General features: G+C 44.2%; 1 protein-coding gene across 18 annotated transcripts in view; it reads right to left on the reverse strand.

Annotated features, from left to right (window-relative positions):
- Positions 1-18,449, reverse strand: part of ralgps2 (Ral GEF with PH domain and SH3 binding motif 2) — a 911,087-nt gene that overhangs the window by 765,344 nt on the left and 127,294 nt on the right. Inside the window, exons 3-4 of one of the 18 annotated variants that reach the window (XM_085982213.1) lie at positions 4,777-4,854; positions 1,249-1,351 (exon numbers count right to left, since the gene is read on the reverse strand). The exons of 16 other annotated variants lie outside the window; for them this stretch is intronic. The gene's annotated coding sequence lies outside the window, so the exon portion shown is untranslated. The remainder of the gene's footprint in view (positions 1-1,248; positions 1,352-4,776; positions 4,855-18,449) is intronic. One more of the 18 variants, XM_085982214.1, reaches the window with a different exon arrangement.

Consider the following 18,449-nt stretch of genomic DNA (forward strand, 5'->3'; position numbering starts at 1 on the left):
TTTTTGAGGGGGTGACTAGGTGTGTGGATGAGGGTAACGCAGTGGATGTGGTATACATGGATTTCAGTAAGGCCTTCGATAAAGTCCCGCACAGGAGACTGGTCAAGAAGGTAAGAGCCCATGGAATCCAGGGTGCCTTGGCACATTGGATACAAAACTGGCTTAGTGGCAGAAGGCAGAGGGTGATGGTCGAAGGTTGTTTTTGTGACTGGAAGCCTGTGGCCAGTGGGGTACCACAGGGATCGGTGCTGGGTCCCTTGCTGTTTGTGGTCTACATTAATGACTTGGATATGAATGTAAAGGGTATGATCAGTAAGTTCGCGGATGATACAAAAATTGGTAGGGTGGTAAATAGCAAGGAGGGTAGCCTCAGTCTGCAGGACGATATAGATGGGTTGGTCAGATGGGCGGAACAGTGGCAAATGGAATTTAACCCGGAAAAGTGCGAGGTGATGCACTTTGGGGGGACTAACAAGGCAAAGGAATACACAATGAATGGAAAGACCCTAGGCAAGACGGAGGGTCAGAGGGATCTGGGTGTGCAAGTACACAGATCCCTGAAGGCGGCGGAACAGGTGGATAAGGTGGTAAAAAAGGCATATGGGATACTTGCCTTCATTAGCCGAGGCATTGAATATAAGAGCAAGGAGGTTATGATGGAGCTGTATAAAACACTGGTTAGGCCACAGCTGGAATATTGTGTGCAGTTCTGGTCGCCACACTACAGGAAGGATGTGATCGCGTTAGAGAGGGTGCAGAGGAGGTTCACCAGGATGTTACCAGGGCTGGAGCGCTTCAGCTATGAAGAGAGACTGGGCAGGTTGGGTTTGTTTTCCTTGGAGCTGAGGAGGCTGAGGGGGGACATGATTGAGGTGTACAAAATTATGAGGGGCATAGATAGGATGGATGCTGAGGAGCTTTTTCCCTTAGTAGAGGGGTCGATAACTAGGGGGCATAGATTCAAGGTAAAGGGCGGGAGGTTTAGAGGGGATTTGAGAAAGAACTTTTTCACCCAGAGGGTGGTTGGAGTCTGGAACTCACTGCCTGAAAGGGTTGTGGAGGCAGAAACCCTCACAACATTTAAGAAGCATTTGGATGTGCACTTGAAATGCCATAGCATACAAGGCTACGGGCCAAATGCTGGAATATGGGATTAGATTAGACAGGGCTTGATGGCCGGCGCGGACACGATGGGCCGAAGGGCCTCTATCCGTGCTGTATTACTCTATGACTCTATGACTCTATGACTTATTGCTAGTCCAATTTTCCACTGCATTGTTTTCCTTTCCTGAAGTCATGTTGGATATAGTTCTCCGATAGACCATCCAAGTAGCTATTCTTGATGTGGGCCCTAGATAACCAGTAAGCTAATTTAACCACAGAATGCATCACAGCTTACTTAAATCAACCAAAACGTCATCAGCATTCACCTTTTGTGGCAAAACCCTGCCTTCAATTATTTTCCCCCTTCCCTAACTGGAGTATCCCCAAGGTCATCCTGGCTACAATCAGTTAATTCCACAGAGATTAAGGATCAAGCCTGGGAATTTACTGGTCTGTGTTGCTCAGCTCATTTACTCACTGAATGATTAAAGGGAGAAGGGCTGGCTTGTAACTGGATTTTCTATTGACAATTTAAATTCCCCTCCACCCAAACATTATTTCCAAATCTCAAAAGGTACTGATTCATACTCCAGCACCTTGCCCAAATGGCCATTATTCAGGTGTGAACCCAGATATGTACTGGCAGACATCACAGCCAAACTCAACCCTGTCTTCATACGACATTCAGATGTGCACTTTTAAACAGGAGTCAGTACATAGTGGTGTGAACATGAACTATGCCAGATTCTTTTCACTACTTAGCCCAAAGACACTGAGGCCAAATGCAGCATCCCACTTCTACCCCAGGTGAGATCATCGAGTTCACCACACAATGATAATCGAACCATAGTTTAGTGTTATATATGAGACTTTCATGGAAGCGGTCAGCTCAGGTCTTCAACCATGAAATAGTAGATGCATTGCTGGTCATCTTCCAAAATTCTATAGACTCTGGAATAGTTCCCATGGATTGGAGGGTAGCTAATGTAACCCCACTATTCAAAAAAGGTGGTAGAGAGAAAACAGGGAATTATCGACCGGTAAGTCTGACATCGGTAGTGGGGAAAATGCTAGAGTCCATTATAAAAGATGTAATAGCAGAGCACTTGGAAAACAGTGACAGGATCGGACAAAGTCAACATGGATTTACAAAAGGTAAATCGTGCTTGACTAATCTACTGGAATTTTTTGAGGCTGTAACTGGTAGAATAGATAAGGGAGAACCAGTGGATGTGGTGTATTTGGACTTTCAGAAGGCTTTCGATAAGGTCCCACATAAGAGATTAGCATGCAAAGTTAAAGCACATGGGATTGGGGGCAAGGTACTGACTTGAATAGAGAACTGGTTGGCAGACAGGAAGCAAAGAGTTGGAATAAACGGGTCTTTTTCCGAGTGGCAGGCAGTGACTAGTGGGGTACCGCAGGGATCGGTGCTAGGACCCCAGCTATTCACAATATATATTAATGATCTAGATGAGGGGACTAGATGTAATATCTCCAAGTTTGCAGACGACACAAAGCTGGGTGGGCGTGTGTGCTGTGAGGAAGATGCCGAGGAACTCCAGTGTGATTTGGACAGGTTGGGTGATTGGGCAGATGCGGTATAATGTGGATAAATGCGAGGTTATCCACTTTGGTGGCAAAAACAGGAAGGCAGATTATCTGAACGGCAATAGATTGGGAGAAGGGGAAGTGCAACGAGACCTGGGTGTCCTTGTGCACCAGTCGCTGAAGGTAAGCATGCAGGTGCAGCAGGCGGTTAAGAAGGCAAATGGTATGTTGGCCTTTATGGCGAGAGGATTCGAGTACAGGAGCAAGGATGTCTTGCTGCAGTTGTACAGGGCCTTGGTGAGACCACACCTTGAGTATTGTGTGCAGTTTTGGTTGCATCATCGGAGGAAAGAGGTTCTTGCCATGGAGGAAGTGCAGCGAAGATTCACCAGACTCATACCTGGGATGGCAGGAATGACCTACGAGAAGAGATTGGGTCGATTGGGCTTATATTCGCTGGAGTTTAGAAGAATGAGAGGGGATCTCATTGAAACTTATAAAATTCTAACAGGGCTAGACAGACTAGATGCAGGATGTTCCCGATGGTAGGGGAATCCAGAACCAGGGTCACAGTCTAAAGATAAGGGGTAAGCCATTTAGGACAGAGATGAGGAGGAATTTCTTCACCCAGAGAGTGGTGAACCTGTGGAATTCTCCACCACAGAAGCCAGTGGAGACCAATTCATTAAATATATTCAAGAAGGAGATAGATATATTTCTTAAGGCTAAAGGGATCAAGGGATATGGGGAGAAAACAGGGACAGGGTATTGAATTTGGATGATCAGCCATGATCTCATTAAATGGCGGAGCAGGCTCAAGGGACCGAATGGCCTACTTCTGCTCCTATCTTGTGTTTCTATGGAACATTCTTTTACTAAAGTATTTGTCAGTCCTCCCTTAACTTTTCAATTATTATTCTTGCATTTTATTTTCCAGAAAACCACCACTTAAAACTGTAGCTTCATTTAGAAAGGAAAAATTATATATTAAGTACATAGCCAGTAAGCCATTTTGCAATAGCTCTTTTTAAAAAAAAATTCACACCTCAGTATATTACTCAGATCTTCACTGTAGCACAGAGTTATGTAAACATGTCCCAATTCTAGCTTACAAAACATGAGCACTGCAGTAAGTTTTATCAATGTGAACTTCCATCAAAGTGCCATAGACTGCATGCCACATAGACATATCACAGCCAAGCACAGATCCCTCCCTCATGACTTTCAGCAATCTGCTTAATTGAATATACAATGTCTAAAACTTCTCACTGGAAAATTCTGTAATAAACCACAATAGAGAAGAAAAAGTTCTGTTGAAGGGGCACTTGGTTAATCAATGCTCTACAGTGCCTCCCCATATGGCTTAAAACAGTGCCTATATCTAAGTTTTGAAGAAACATTCCTTCAACCTATGATAACAGGCAAGAGGAATAACAATTTCAGTGCTTGCTCTGTTTGCTATTAAAAAGGTTAAGTGTTATAAAGTGTTATCGGCACTAACAACTGTCCTGCACTCAGGATGAAAAGAAGCCACTTATCCGACCTGCACTACTGCTTCTTGTGGTCAGCTCAGACACGCAGTGTCGAATGGATAGCACCTTTCCTTCATGAATCCACAATTACACTGTACTGTAGAATGGTGCAGTGAGAAATGAGGCATTGAATTTTAGAGAAAAGGCTGATTAATATCTGCTGTTTGTTGATTCAGGTGTGTCCCGACTACAATGGTTAGTCATAACGTTACTATCTCCAGATAATACAGAGATATGACAAGCAGAACTTTCAAGCATGGGTGTAGCCACAAAATGACTAAACTGGTATTTCTTCAAACAGCATTAACAGCTCTACGAGTTAATCCAATGATTGCTGAGAAATAAAAGCAGCAAGATATCAAATTGAATAACCAGCTTGAGCAAAGTTAGCCAATTTCGGCAGAGGTGACTGTACAGGTGCTTCAACTGGCCTCAGCAACTCCAGGTTATTGAGTGGAAAGTCACCCAGGGTTCCTGCTCCTGATTGATGGCTAGCAACCTCTTCTGGAAATGTGTATGGATTTCAGGCTTAGCTGTGATGCCTCTTACTGTCAAATAGACTACCAACACTCATGGTCAAGGATCATACCTGAATAATGCCTACTTGTGTAAGGTATGTGAAGGCAGTTGATTCCTGTGCAGCCAAACCTCAACAAGGAGTTGATGCCTTGAGGAGAGATGGGGAGGAGAAAAAATTGGTCAGAAAATCATTTTTAGAAAGTTCTAAAATTTGCAATACTTTGAATATACTTCACTGAAGATTATCTAATTATCTGTAAGCACATACGAAGTCCAGCACACTATTGCAATACACCAAATCCCTATTTACTTCTACTACATAAGAATTCCTCATCTAACCTTAAAATATTGAAATGAAGCATGGTATTTTTTGGGGAAACAATTTTGTTCAATGTTGCTGCACGTTTAATTTGGCACATTGAAGAAAATAAGAAAAATAGCATTTCTCTACATAAGGTAATGTCTCCTCGTCTCTCTCTTCACTGAGGATTTTAAATCCACTGACAACACAAAAAAGTCAAATCCTAAAAAAGATAGAATTACTATGTTGTTCAGTACATATGACTACAATCAGTGAAATTCAACCAGCTTACAAAATTGATAAAACTCCTTCATTACCCATTCACTGCAGTGGATGAAGGTAAAATATCCTGTAAATCACCAGTAAATATTTAATTTCTACAATTTCTGTTTGCTGTGGGATAAATTTGTTGCCATGGATTGGTGATTTGGGTAGATGAGAAGGGCCTTTTACTGACATGGCTTGAATGATTTGGGTAGTTTGTACAAACTTCACCCTGTAAGAGGCCCTTCTCATCAGCAGCCTGTAACAACTTGCATTTATATAGAGCCTTTAAGAAAAAAGTACAAAAGCACTTCACAGAAGCATAATCAGACAGTGCAAGTTCATCAACTTCTTCTCCAGTCAACCTGGGTCGATCACCCATTCTTCATACTTAAACATCACCAGTAAATCACCCACGGATTCAGTAAGCAAGGACTTCTCTGCTCCTGAAGGACCCCATGAAGCTCATCTGCTCTCAAAATTACTGTGCTTGATAGATTTTCCCTAACAATTATGTCAAGTAAGTCACTATTGGCCTCAGGCAATTAGGTCAGAGGTGAAGTACAAATGGTTTAATAAATGAAGCAGCTATCTTTAGCTCTTCTGGAATCACAGCATAAGGAGACACAATGACAACCAGCTCTAAGATAAGTTCACAAGAGCCAAGCAAATACCAGACAGACTTTAAAAAACTTTCAAGAAATCCTGTAGGAGAGGGGTGGGTTGCGAAAGAGGGTCAACATCTTTCCTATGGTCCTACAAACATGTGGAAATGCTGTTTGTCTGGTACAGGAAACTTTGTGTTATCCGGAGGCTAAATGTCCGGCAAGCTCGAGCCACCGGCAAAAATCAGGAGCCGTTTTTTTTCTTTTTGTTGCTTTTTTCCTCAACAGTCAAGCTCTGCAAGGTCTGTAGCTAAGCAACAGCTTCAGCTAGAGACGCTACAAAGACACTTGCTGACTGTTTAGAAGCTGTTGCTAAGCAACAGGGTTTGTTGATTCACACGGAGCTGAAAATCTCCGTATGTTTCAACATTAGCGCTGGAGTGTCCAGCAGTTTTGAGGGAACGGCAACAGCTCGGTCCCGTCGGTGCCGGATAGCACAAAGTTTCCTGTACATCCTTTTTGAACTGTTGCTGGAATTACAAACTGCTTAGGCTTGTTTCCTTATTGAACTAGGAGGCATGATTCTATGCAGAATTGGATTGCAGGTGTCTCTGTACTTGATGGACAGCAACCTTACAGCAAATGAGTCAGTCCATCAAGCTCCTGTATTAAGTTTAGAGAATGGACAATGTAATAATGAGAGAGAATAAACTGGGTATTATCTTCTGGGGGGAGAACAAAGAGTCATATTATTACCAAACAAAATAAATTATTACATTGATATTGAGATGCCAGCTAGAATACTACAATAGAACTATTTTCAGTGGAATTTGTGCCTCTACAACCACACTATTAACAATTTGTATGAAAAACAACTTCAATTTCTGTTTCTTCCCCTTTCCAGGTCCTGAGATGGCACAGGAGATTTGATATCAGCAGTATAGCCACTTGATCATTCAGCTTTTTTGCTGCAGTTATACTGCAGATACTTATCTGAAACCAGTTCATTATTGAGCATGCAGTCGTCACATAGATCAGAGAACGACCACTTCTATTCAACTTTTTCAGCAGTTTGAGTCGTGAGATATGCACTCACTATCTATGTCAGTGTGATAACACACATGTTCATTTACATACCATGCCAAAAGCAAGCAGTGAAAGTGAAAATAGGAGACCAAGTTTGCTGTACAAAGGTATAGATACAAAAACAATTCTGTGATTGTCATTCTAATTCAATGCTGAACTACAGTGCTACTGCACACTCAGGACCACAGTGATACAACAAACACCACCCAAAAAGGACTAGCCAGTCATTCATCCCATTTACTGTTTGTGGGACTTTGCTCTGCGCAAAAATCAGCTGTCACATTTGCTTATATACCAACAGTTACTCCACTATTAGTTGTGAAGTGCTTTGCGATAAGGCGCTGAATCCAAGTTTTTTCTTTCTTTTCTGCAGCCTACAAACTGGAAAACAGATGTGAAACCCCGACCTGTCATGGTGTTTCATTCCTCCTAATTTAATGTGCTGCAGTCAGATCAACTATCTTACTTCAGCCTTATACTGTCAGTCATAACCCTGCTACATGGCTGCACAAAACTAACAGTGCAAACGCATTCTGTTCAACCGAGTGATTATGAGATGGCTCATTTTTGCACAAAGTCTTGTAACTGACTACATCATAATTTTTCAGTGGTGCAAATTCTCTCTGCACCAATTCCTTTATTTGGCAGGCATTTGGATCACCATTCCTCTGTAGGTTGGTGAGTGATAATGGGCAACAATAAATTAATTGAAACAAGTTTAAAGCAGTGAATTCATTATAAAAGACTAACCACATGCAGTCAACTTTTAATCAGCAACTGTATCTTAGAAATCAAATAACATCCTCTGCCAACAACCTGCTTTGTTTTTCAATGATTCCTCTCAAAGTAGCAAATGCACATTCCAATCGGCACAGTGTCTTAATACAAGCTAACAAGAAGTTGCAGGAATCCTTTCTTAAAAAGGAATTAGGTACAGCATTGCTGAACCAATATATACCTGTAATTAGTCCATTGAAACTTGGATCACAGGCAACCAATTCAAATATCTCATTCCATCAGGCCATTTCAAGTTTTTGGTACTTATTGCACTTCTTCAACTGAAAGATTTTACAACTTCACCAGTATCTCAACCAGTGTGCGAGTGAAGCACAGAAAGCAGGAAGGTCCCAAGTTGAATTCCCAGTCTGTGTTGAGTTAGCTCTCGGGTGAGGTGGCTATCAAGCTCCTCAGCACTTCTGGTTTAAGAAATCACTTTCCAGATATCCCTGCTGGAAATGTACGTGTGGGCTTTGGGCTCACTTTTGATGCATCAAAAAGTCTGCTGATTATCGCTGTTGTGACTTTGAGGAGTAATAGTCACTTTGGCAAAGTGTTCAGTGCCCATAGAGGACCTCTGTAAGGAGGCAGCTTAAAGTGAAGGGAGTGGAGAAAACTGGCCTTTACTTCGAACCTCCCTCCATTATGATACATGCTTGGGAGCAATGTCATGCTACTATTTTGATAAAGCCTCGCCCCAATGCATAGTATACGATCCTCATAATCATCTTGAGCATGTGGAATTATTTTAAATGAGATCAAGTCTAAAAGTAAGCTACGCTAAATATTTGATAGATTTTCCATACTACTTTTACTTTGCACTTCACAATCTATTCCATACATGATGATGTTGAAGAATTATCACTCATATTTCACAAACATCAACATAATGATAGCTACCGCCCAGTTCAGAAACTTAGCACTGGCCTCTCATTCCATGATCAGGTGCAGACAAGAGATGACCAAATCCAAAAGAAAATCTGAGTTCAAGCCTTTTTGCATGCCTTAGCAATTTACATGTGACATGCCTAAAGCTCTGGCTCCCACTAAAGTTAATGAAGCTGCTCTGGCACATACTTGGCCCATTCAATAACCTATGTTACTGGAACAGCTCTGGAGGTGGATTGGGGGGGGGGGGGGTGGTGGCAGGGGGATAGTGAGTTAAACATCAGACTTGAAAAGGGTAAAAATAACTTATAAGATGCATTCTTCAACAGCTCCGAGAATGTACTAAATGAGCTGCTCAGACATCCAGGAGAAGAAGATCCCAAATTTGATGCTCATACTGTGTTAGCTGATCTCTTCCAGAGCAGCCAATATGGTGCCAGAATTTTCTCAGCTCCCCTGGTTATGGAGAGGACAATTGGCCAGGTTTCAAACATATGAATATTGCCCACATACATAGGGGTTGCTAGATATCAGATGAGGATAAGATCTGGAAAAGCTGCGAGGCTCCATGCAATCAAAAGCCTGCCAACATTCAGTCAAAGCTCGCATATTAATATTGGCCACTTGGGCGAGCTCCCAGAGGATGATAAACAACCATAGAATCATACCCCAGCAAGAAGCAAAAAGCTAAAGCTTCGAGGAGAAAAAGTTAGGGAAAGAAAATTAAATGGCGTATGCTTTCTGTAAGTTAATATCTATCACTTTATATGGTGTATCTTGAGAGAGAGAAATGGAAGAAAACTATGTACAGAAAGTATTCCCCTCACACTACAGTTTTAAATATCTTTACAAAAAGAAACGAAAAAGGAAAAGCTTATTAGGGCAAATGATTTAGCATGACACAAATTGCCAAAAAAAAGTTGCAGCGGGAAATGGCAACATTTGCAGGCAGTTGATGGGCGACATGTTTCGTACAGATGTAGTCAGTCCAGTTTCTCCCCTTACTGGCACTTCAGTTTAAATCAGTGTTTTTTGAAATGCTAGCATTCTACCTCTTTCTGGCTGCCTAACACTAAAGGAAGTTTTCAGCTCGCTACTGAAACAGCTGATCCTAGTCAGCAACTGCTCTGCTCCTCTCCAAACAACAATTTTAAACAGTGGGTACAGCACGCATTAAGATCAACTATTAGCAACCTTGGCTCCGCTCAACTCTCTGGTACTTTAATTTGGTCCCCAACTGTGCCGGTGAGCACAGCAGCGCAGAGCTGAACACTTGCTAACTGTACAACCAACTATTGCAGTGACCAGGTGGAAATTTCCTTCAACGCGGACATGCACAGCAAAAGCGAATGTTGGCATGTGAAAACATGCTGCTGATGAAAATTTAAGTACCAGTTACAGGAGAAACTGACTGGGGAAGTCAAATGAAAATCACAAAATTTGTTACATAGAAACATAGAAGATAGGAGGAGTAGGCCATTCGGCCCTTCGAGCCTGCTCCGCCATTCAATGAGATCATGGCTGATCATCCAAATTCAGTACCCTGTCCCTGCCTTCTCCCCATATCCCTTGATCCCTTTTGCCTTAAGAAATATATCCAACTCTTTCTTGAATATATTTAATGAACTGGCCTCCACTGCCCTCTGTGGCAGAGAATTCCACAGCTTCACCACTCTGGGTGAAGAAATTCTTCCTAATTTCAGTCCTAAATGGCTTACCCCTTATCCTTAAACTATGATCCCTGGTTCTGGACTCCCCGGCCATCAGAAACATCCTTCCTGCATCTAGTCTGTCCAGGCCTGACAGAATTTTATAGGTTTCGATGAGATCCCCACTCAATCTTCTAAACTCCAGTGAGTATAAGCCCAATCGACACAATCTCTCCTCATACGTCATTCCTGCCATCCCAGGTATCAGCCTGGTGAATCTTCGCTGCACTCCATCCATGGCAAGAACGTCCTTCCTCAGGTAAGGCGACCAAAACTGCACACAATACTCAAGGTGTGGTCTCACCAAGGCCCTGTACAACTGTAGCAAGACATCCTTGTTCCTGTACTTGAACCCGCCTGCTCCACCTGCATGCTTACCTTCAGCGGCTGGTGCACAAGAACACCCAGGTCTCTTTGCACTTCCACTTCTCCCAATCTATTGCCATTCAAATAATAATCTGCCTTCCTGTTTTTTGCCACCAAAGTGGATAACCTCACATTTATCCACATTATAGTGCATTTGCCATGTTTCTGCCCAATCACCCAACCTGTCCAAATCGTACTGGAGTTTCACGACATCCTCCTCACAGCATACCCTCCCACCCAGCTTTGTGTCGTCTGCAAACTTGGAGATATTACATCCAATTCCCTCGTCCAGATCATTAATATATAGTGAACAGCTGGGGTCCTAGGACCGATCCTTGCGGTACCCCACTAGTTACTGCCTGCCACTCGGAAAACGACCCGTTTATTCCAACTCTTTGCTTTCTGTCCGCCAACCAGTTCTCGATCCAAGTCAATACCTTGCCCCCAAATCCCATGTGCCTTAATTTTGCATGCTAATCTCTTATGTGGGACCTTATCAAAAGCCTTCTGAAAGTCCAAATATACCACATGCACTGGTTCTCCTTTATCTATTTTACCAGTTACATCCTCAAAAAATTCCAGTAGATTAGTCAAGCATGATTTACCTTTTATAAATCCATGTTGACTTTGTCCGATCCTGTCACTGCTTTCCAAGTGCTCTGCTATTACATCTTTTATAATGGACTCCAGCATTTTCCCCACTACCGATGTCAGGCTTACCGGTCTATAATTCCCCGCTTTTTCTCTACCACCTTTTTTGAATAGTGGGGTAACATTAGCTACCCTCCAATCCATGGGTACTGTTCCAGAGTCTATCGAGTTCTGGAAGATGACCAGCAATGCATCTACTATTTTTAGGGCCACTTCCTTAAGTACCCTGGGATGTAGATTATCAGGCCCTGGGGATTTATCGGCCTTCAGTCCCATCAATTTTCCTAACACCATTTCCCTACAAATACTGATTTCTTTCAGTTCCACCCTTTCATCAGACCCTATGTTCCTCGGCATCTCTGGGAGGTTATTTGTGTCCTCCTTTGTGAAGACAGAACCAAAATATGTATTTAGTTGGCCCGCCATTTCTTTGTTCCCCATTATAAATTCCCCTGATTCTGACTGCAAGGGACCTACGCTTGACTTCACCAAACTTTTTCTCTTCACATATCTATAAAAGCTTTTACAGTCAGTTTTTATGTTCCCTGCCAGCTTACTCTCATATTCTATTTTCCCCTTCTTAATTAATCCCTTTGTCCTCCTTTGTTGAATCCTAAACTGCTCCCAATCCTCAGGATTATTGCTTTTTCTGGCCAATTTATATGTCCTCTCCTTGGATCTGATGCTATCCCTAATTTCCCTCGTTAGCCACGGTTGAGTCACCTTTTTTGTTTTATTTTTATGCCAAACTGGGATGAATAAATTCTGTAGCTCATCCATTCGGTCTTTGAATGTTTGCCATTGCCTATCCACCGTCAACCCTTTGAGTGCCATTCCCCAATCAATCCTACCCAATTCGCTCCTCAGACCATCGTAGTTTCCTTTATTTAAATTGAGGACCCTAGTCTCTGAGTCAACTACTTCATTCTCCATCTTAATGAAGAATTCGATCATATTATGATCGCTCCGACCCAAGGGGCCTCGTACAAGAAGACTGCTAATTAATCCTTTCTCGTTACATAATACCCAGTCTAAGATGGCCTGATCTCTGGTTGGTTCCTTGACATATTGGTCCAGGAAACCATCCCGTAAACACTCCAGGAATTCCTCCTCCACAGTATTGTTACTAATTTGGTTGGCCCAATCTATATGTAGATTAAAGTCACCCATGATGACTGCTGTGCCCTTATTGCACGCTTCTTTAATTTCCCTTTTAATGCCATCCCCAACCTCCGCCTTACTGTTTGGAGGTCTATATACCACTCCCACTAACGTTTTTTTCCCCTTCGTATTCCTCAATTCTACCCATACAGATTCCACATCATCAGAGCTAATATCCTTCATTACAATTATGTTAATCCCTTCTTTAACCAGTAATGCTACCCCACCTCCCTTTCCTTTTTGCTTATCTTTCCTGAATATCGAATACCCCTGAATGTTGAGTTCCAAGTCTTGGCCATCCTTGAGCCACGTGTCCTAATCCCAACCAAATCATATTCGTTTACCTCTATTTGCGCAGCCAATTCATCCACCTTGTTGCAGGATGTCAGAATACAACAAATCATTTAACTTACTTATAATTGTTTTTAAATTGCAATGACAATGTTGGGTACTGCAGTTTTAGTATTTTGTTGGTTTGAAATGCACAATGTGTCCACTTTCATTCATTGTACAATGAACTGCATGGAAATAGAGAGTTGTAAATGTAACATGCATACAGCTTGTATTTCTCTCTTGCTTACTTAGCCTCCCACCGCAATGATTAGAACAGAAAGTCTGTTCACAATGCACTCGGGGAAAAACTGGGACTCTTCTCATTGGAAAAAAGGGTAAGAGGTGGTCAAAATTATGAGTGATTTTAATAACATACATTGGGACAACCTACTTCCATGGCCCATGAGTAGGTAAATGAAGCGCATTTATGCTTACCACAATCAAAATAACTAAGGGAGTGATTAGAATATTTTTATGCCGAGGGTTGTTAGCACAAGAAACAATGGTGGAAGCAGTATCTATAATAGCTTTGAAAAAGTGGATAAATGTTTGAATTTTTTTTTTTTTTTTTAAAAACAGTATGGGGTTAGAGTAGGAGGATGAGACTAAGTGGGTAGCACTTTCAGAGATCCAGTACAGGCATGATGGGCTGAATGGCTTCCTTTTGTGCTGTAAAATTGGGTGATTGTGTTGAGGGTTTTACTGTTATCTGCCAAGTTTCATATTTAGGTAAGTCAATCCATATATAGGGTCACATGACTCTCAAGAACGTGATAGGAGCCCTCAACAGTGCTATTCTGCAACACTTACTCACCAATAACCTGCTCACTGTGGGTTCTGCCAGAATAACTCAGCGCTAGACCTTGTCACAGCCTTGATCCAGACATGGAGTCAAGAGCTGAATGCAAAAAGGAGTGGATGACCCTCATTAGTACTCATGAGGAGGAGAACAATTCACAGGATCTTGACAGAACACCGCCAGTGTTAAGAGTTGCCAAACTGCAGCCAGTAAAAATGAGTATTTGTTTACGTTGACAGCTCTGCAAATGCTGTCGAGAATTGCTTTTTCACATTAATCTATAATGAAGCAACAGACTGATTTGCATTTAGTCAAACTGTAAACAGAAGACCCGAGTGTACATACATCCCCCATGCGACACAAATAATGCTATGATTCACTTCCAAGCAAACAGTTATAAGGACAAAACAATTATGTCCTAATGGAAATTCATTAACTATTTTAAGTAGGAATCAAGGGCAAGACCTAAAAGCAACATAGTTCTCATGCCACGTAATGTACGATTGCTTGAATACAAGTTTGAGCACTTGGTTGCTTTGATAGGAGAAACACAATAATACATGAACAGATTTCCTACATAGGAAATAGAAGCAAACACTGGCAACAGGTAAAAAAAAACCTTGAGCTTTAAAGTGCAACTGAACTGCCAGCAGCACAAAGTTAACTCTTCCCGCCCACAGTGCCTGCACAATTGAAATGATAATTCATCCTGTTGTGGCGGAGCCACCAAAGGACTCAGAGCGGGTGTACATAATTCTTTTAACAGCAATGTAGTTACAGCCGGTGTCTGTACCTTTAATTACACTGTTTAACTGTACTATGTCTAGTTACCTTTACAGCGTGGTTTCAATGTGATGACGTCATGCCGTTCGTCACGTGATCCCCCAATGGCGGGAAGAACGTGATGACGTCATGACGTCAGCTTTCGGACCAGAGGAGCAGTCCTCGTGGAGCCTTCAAAGAGAGCAGACCTGTATTCGATGTATTCCAGCAGTTTCCAGTTAAAACCTGTTTTGTTCCATTAAAGTTCGTTATTTTGATTGCCTGAGTCGAACTCAGTCTTTTCGTTAGGAACCTCCGTTCCTACATTGGTGATCCCGACTTTCGTGAACAGTTTTCGCGGAAGGTCTTCAGCATGGACACGAACGCCGTGACTCTGAAACTGCCACAGTTCAGGGAGCAACAACCAGACGCCTGGTTTATCCAGGCTGAAGCCCAGTTCGCCATCAAGAACATCGTCGCGGCTCAGACCCGTTATTACTACATCGTCTCCGCCCTCGACAGCGCAACTGCCTCACGGATCGTCAGCCTCCTCGGTAGTCCTCCTACTGACAGCAAGTATGATACGATAAAGGCGCGGTTGCTACAGGTCTTCGGGCTCTCGAAGTCAGAGCGCGCTCGCCGGCTCATCACGATGCCTGGCCTCGGGGACTCCAAACCGTCCGAGCTCATGAGCCAAATTGCTCACGCTCTTGGGTGCCGAACCAGAATGCTTCCTCTTCTGGGAGCTTTTCCTCTACCAAATGCCAGAGCAGGTACAGGCTGCCCTAGCCAGATCCGACATTACAGACTGCGCCGAGCTTGCTGCCGAAGCCGATAAGATTTTCACTCTAACCCAGCAGTGCTGCGCGGCCACGAGGCGCCCATCCCCCACAGATGCGGTTCCAGCTCCTCCTGCAGCAGGCTGGTGCTCCTACCACGCCCGTTTTGGCGCGAAAGCACGACGCTGCCGCTCTCCCTGCAGTTTTTCACCCAAAAAAAACCCAAAGCTCCTGCAGCGTTCCTGGCGAAGGAGGACCGGGTCTAACGGGTGCTCCGCGGTTGCGATGGCCATCGGATCGACGGGGAAACTTCTTTATATCACCAATTCCCTGTCGGGTCGACGTTTCCTTTGTGACACCGGGGCGCAGTGTAGCATTCTACCTGTGTCGAAGCTCGACACGCAGACTGGGAACCACGATTTTTCCCTCGTGGCGGCTAATGGCGCCGCAATTCAAACTTTCTGAAAGCGGCGGGTCCAAGTGTGTTTCGGCGGTCAGCGCTTCTTTTGGGAATTCGTCATGGCCACAGTCTCACAGGCCTTCCTAGGGGCGGATTTTCTGTGTGCCAACGGCCTCCTCGTCGATGTCCGGCACCGCCGGTTGATCAACGCAGCCACCTTCCACTCGATTCCGTGCTACCACTGTACCACCGTGGCGCGCTCTATTGCCTGCGCTATCCCTCCTCCGGATGACTTCACTCGGCTCCTCGGAGAGTTTCCGGAGCTGACAAGGCCCACTTTCTCCTCCTCGGCCACGAAGCATGGTGTTGAACATCATATCACCACAACTGGCTCCCCGGTTTATGCGCGGGCTAGAAGGCTCGAACCCGGCAAGCTCGCGGCTGCGAAAGCGGAGTTCGACACGATGGAGCGGCTTGGGATCATTCGCCGATCCGATAGTCCCTGGTCTTCGCCTCTCCACATTGTTCCGAAACCGGGCGGCGGCTGGCGGCCATGCGGTGACTACCGACGCCTGAACGACGTCACCACTCCTGATCGGTACCTGATTCCGCATATTCAGGATTTCTCGGCCCATTTGGCGGGAAATTCTATCTTTTCTAAAGTTGACCTCGTCCGGGGGTATCACCAGGTTCCCGTGCACCCGCAAGATGTCCCGAAAACCGCAGTCATCACCCCTTTCAGCCTTTGAGTTCCTGCAGATGCCGTTTGGCTTGAAGAACGCGGTACAGGCTTTCCAGCGCTTAATGGACTCCGTGCTCCGAGACCTAAGCTTCATCTTCGTCTACCTTGACGACATTCTCATCACCAGTGCTAGCAAGGAAAAGCACATCTCCCATTTGCGTACCCTCTTTACACGCCTCAGCCAGCACGGTTTAATCATCAACCCGGCCAAGTGCCAGTTCAGCCTGCAGCAGATCGATTTCTTGGGACACCGCATTAACATCGGACGGCGCCGTCCCCTTAATGACGAAGGTGGAAGCGGTTACCACTTTCCCGCGCCCGCCAACCGTCAAGGCCCTGCAAGAGTTGCTGGAGATGGTCAACTTCTATCACCAATTCGTCCCCAAGGCAGCTCAGCTTATGCAACCCTTGTACGGGGCCCTCAAGGGCAAGTCCGGTAAGGATCCAATCAGCTGGACAGCCGAGATGGACCAGGCATTCGTCAACACCAAGAGCGCCTTGGCCAACACAACCATGATGGAATACCCACGACTCAACTGGATGAGTGCAACTGTAACAGCATTCAAAAAGCTCAACACCATCCAAGACAGAGAAATTTGCTTGATTAGTGCCTCCTCCACTGGAATCAATATCCATCCCACATACAACAAGTGCAGTATGACTGCAGTAAATAGAATCAATATCCACCTCCTCTGCAACCAGTGCAGTATGGCTGCAGCAAATATAATTTATAGAATGCCCTGTAGCAAACCAAGGTTACTTCGACAACTCCTTCCCATCCGTGCAATCTCTACCACCAAGAACAAAAGCAGCAATGTTATGGGAACACCATTACTACCAGCCAGCTCCCCATCAAATCACATACCACCAATGTTCCCCCTAATTTTAAATTTGGGTGCACGGTCCCTGCATGGCACATGTGCAAAATTTCACATTGGAAAAGCCGGTCCTGGGCTGTGCGGGACCGGCAGACAGCTGCGCAGGTAAAGGGAATGTTGTATACCACCCTGATGGACATACCTCACCATTTCTTTGTCATCACTGGGTCAGAATTCTGAAATTCCCTATGTTACACCATTGTGGGAGTACCATCATGACAAGGACTGCAGCGATTCAAGAAGGTTCACCACCATCTTCTTAGGGCAACTAAGTATGGGCAATAAATGCAAAGAACAAGATATAACCAAGAGTATAAAGGTCACCGTGAAATACAAGATTTAAAATATTATCATGGTACACAGCAAGAAATGTGTGCTAGTTTATGAAGGAAAGTAATTAATAATAATAATCAACTTTATTGTCATTGTTAGTGCACAAGTGCAGTACAACGAAATGTAGGCTTGCGGCTCCCGAGAGTGTACATTTAGATTAAGACATTTAAACATTCAACATTCATTTGGCTTGTAATACATTAACATAATAAAGTGCATTGGCAGATGTGCAGGCTTTAGAGTTTATTTGTGGAGTTCAGTAGGATGACAGCCCTGGGAAAGAAGCTGTTCCTAAATCTGGTCGTTCGGGTGCGAATGCATCTGTAGCGTCTCCCAGATGGCAGGAGGGCGAACAGACTGTGGCTGGGGTGGGTAGGGTCTTTGATGATGGTCCGTGACCTCCGTAAACAGCGTTTCTGGTATATGTGCTCTATGGTCGGTAGCCGGGTGCCGGTAATGCGTTGGGCAGTTTTGACTACCCGCTGCAGGGCTTTCCGGTCATAGTAGCTACAGCTGCCATACCATACTGTGATACAGTTCGTCAGGATGCTCTCTATTGTGCAGCGGTAAAAGTTAGAGAGGATCAGGGGTAACAGGTTACATCCCTTCAGCCTCCTTAGGAAATATAGGCGCTGCTGGGCCTTCTTCACCAGAGAGGAGGTATTGAGGGACCAGGAGAGGTCTTCCGTGGTGTGGACTCCGAGGAACTTAAAGCTGTCCACCCTTTCCACCACAGCCCCATGGATGTGGATGGGGGTGTGACTTCCGCCTTTAGACTTCCTGAAGTCCACAATGATTTCCTTGGTTTTCTTGATGTTAAGGGCCAGGTTGTTATTGGCGCACCACTTCACGAGATGCTGGACCTCCTCCCTGTAAGCTGACTCATCGTTGTTGGTGATCTGGCCTACC

This window comes from Somniosus microcephalus, chromosome 3 (assembly GCF_052327205.1).
Source record: "Somniosus microcephalus isolate GS21.2 chromosome 3, FLI_Smic_1.0, whole genome shotgun sequence".
NCBI lineage: Eukaryota > Metazoa > Chordata > Chondrichthyes > Squaliformes > Somniosidae > Somniosus > Somniosus microcephalus.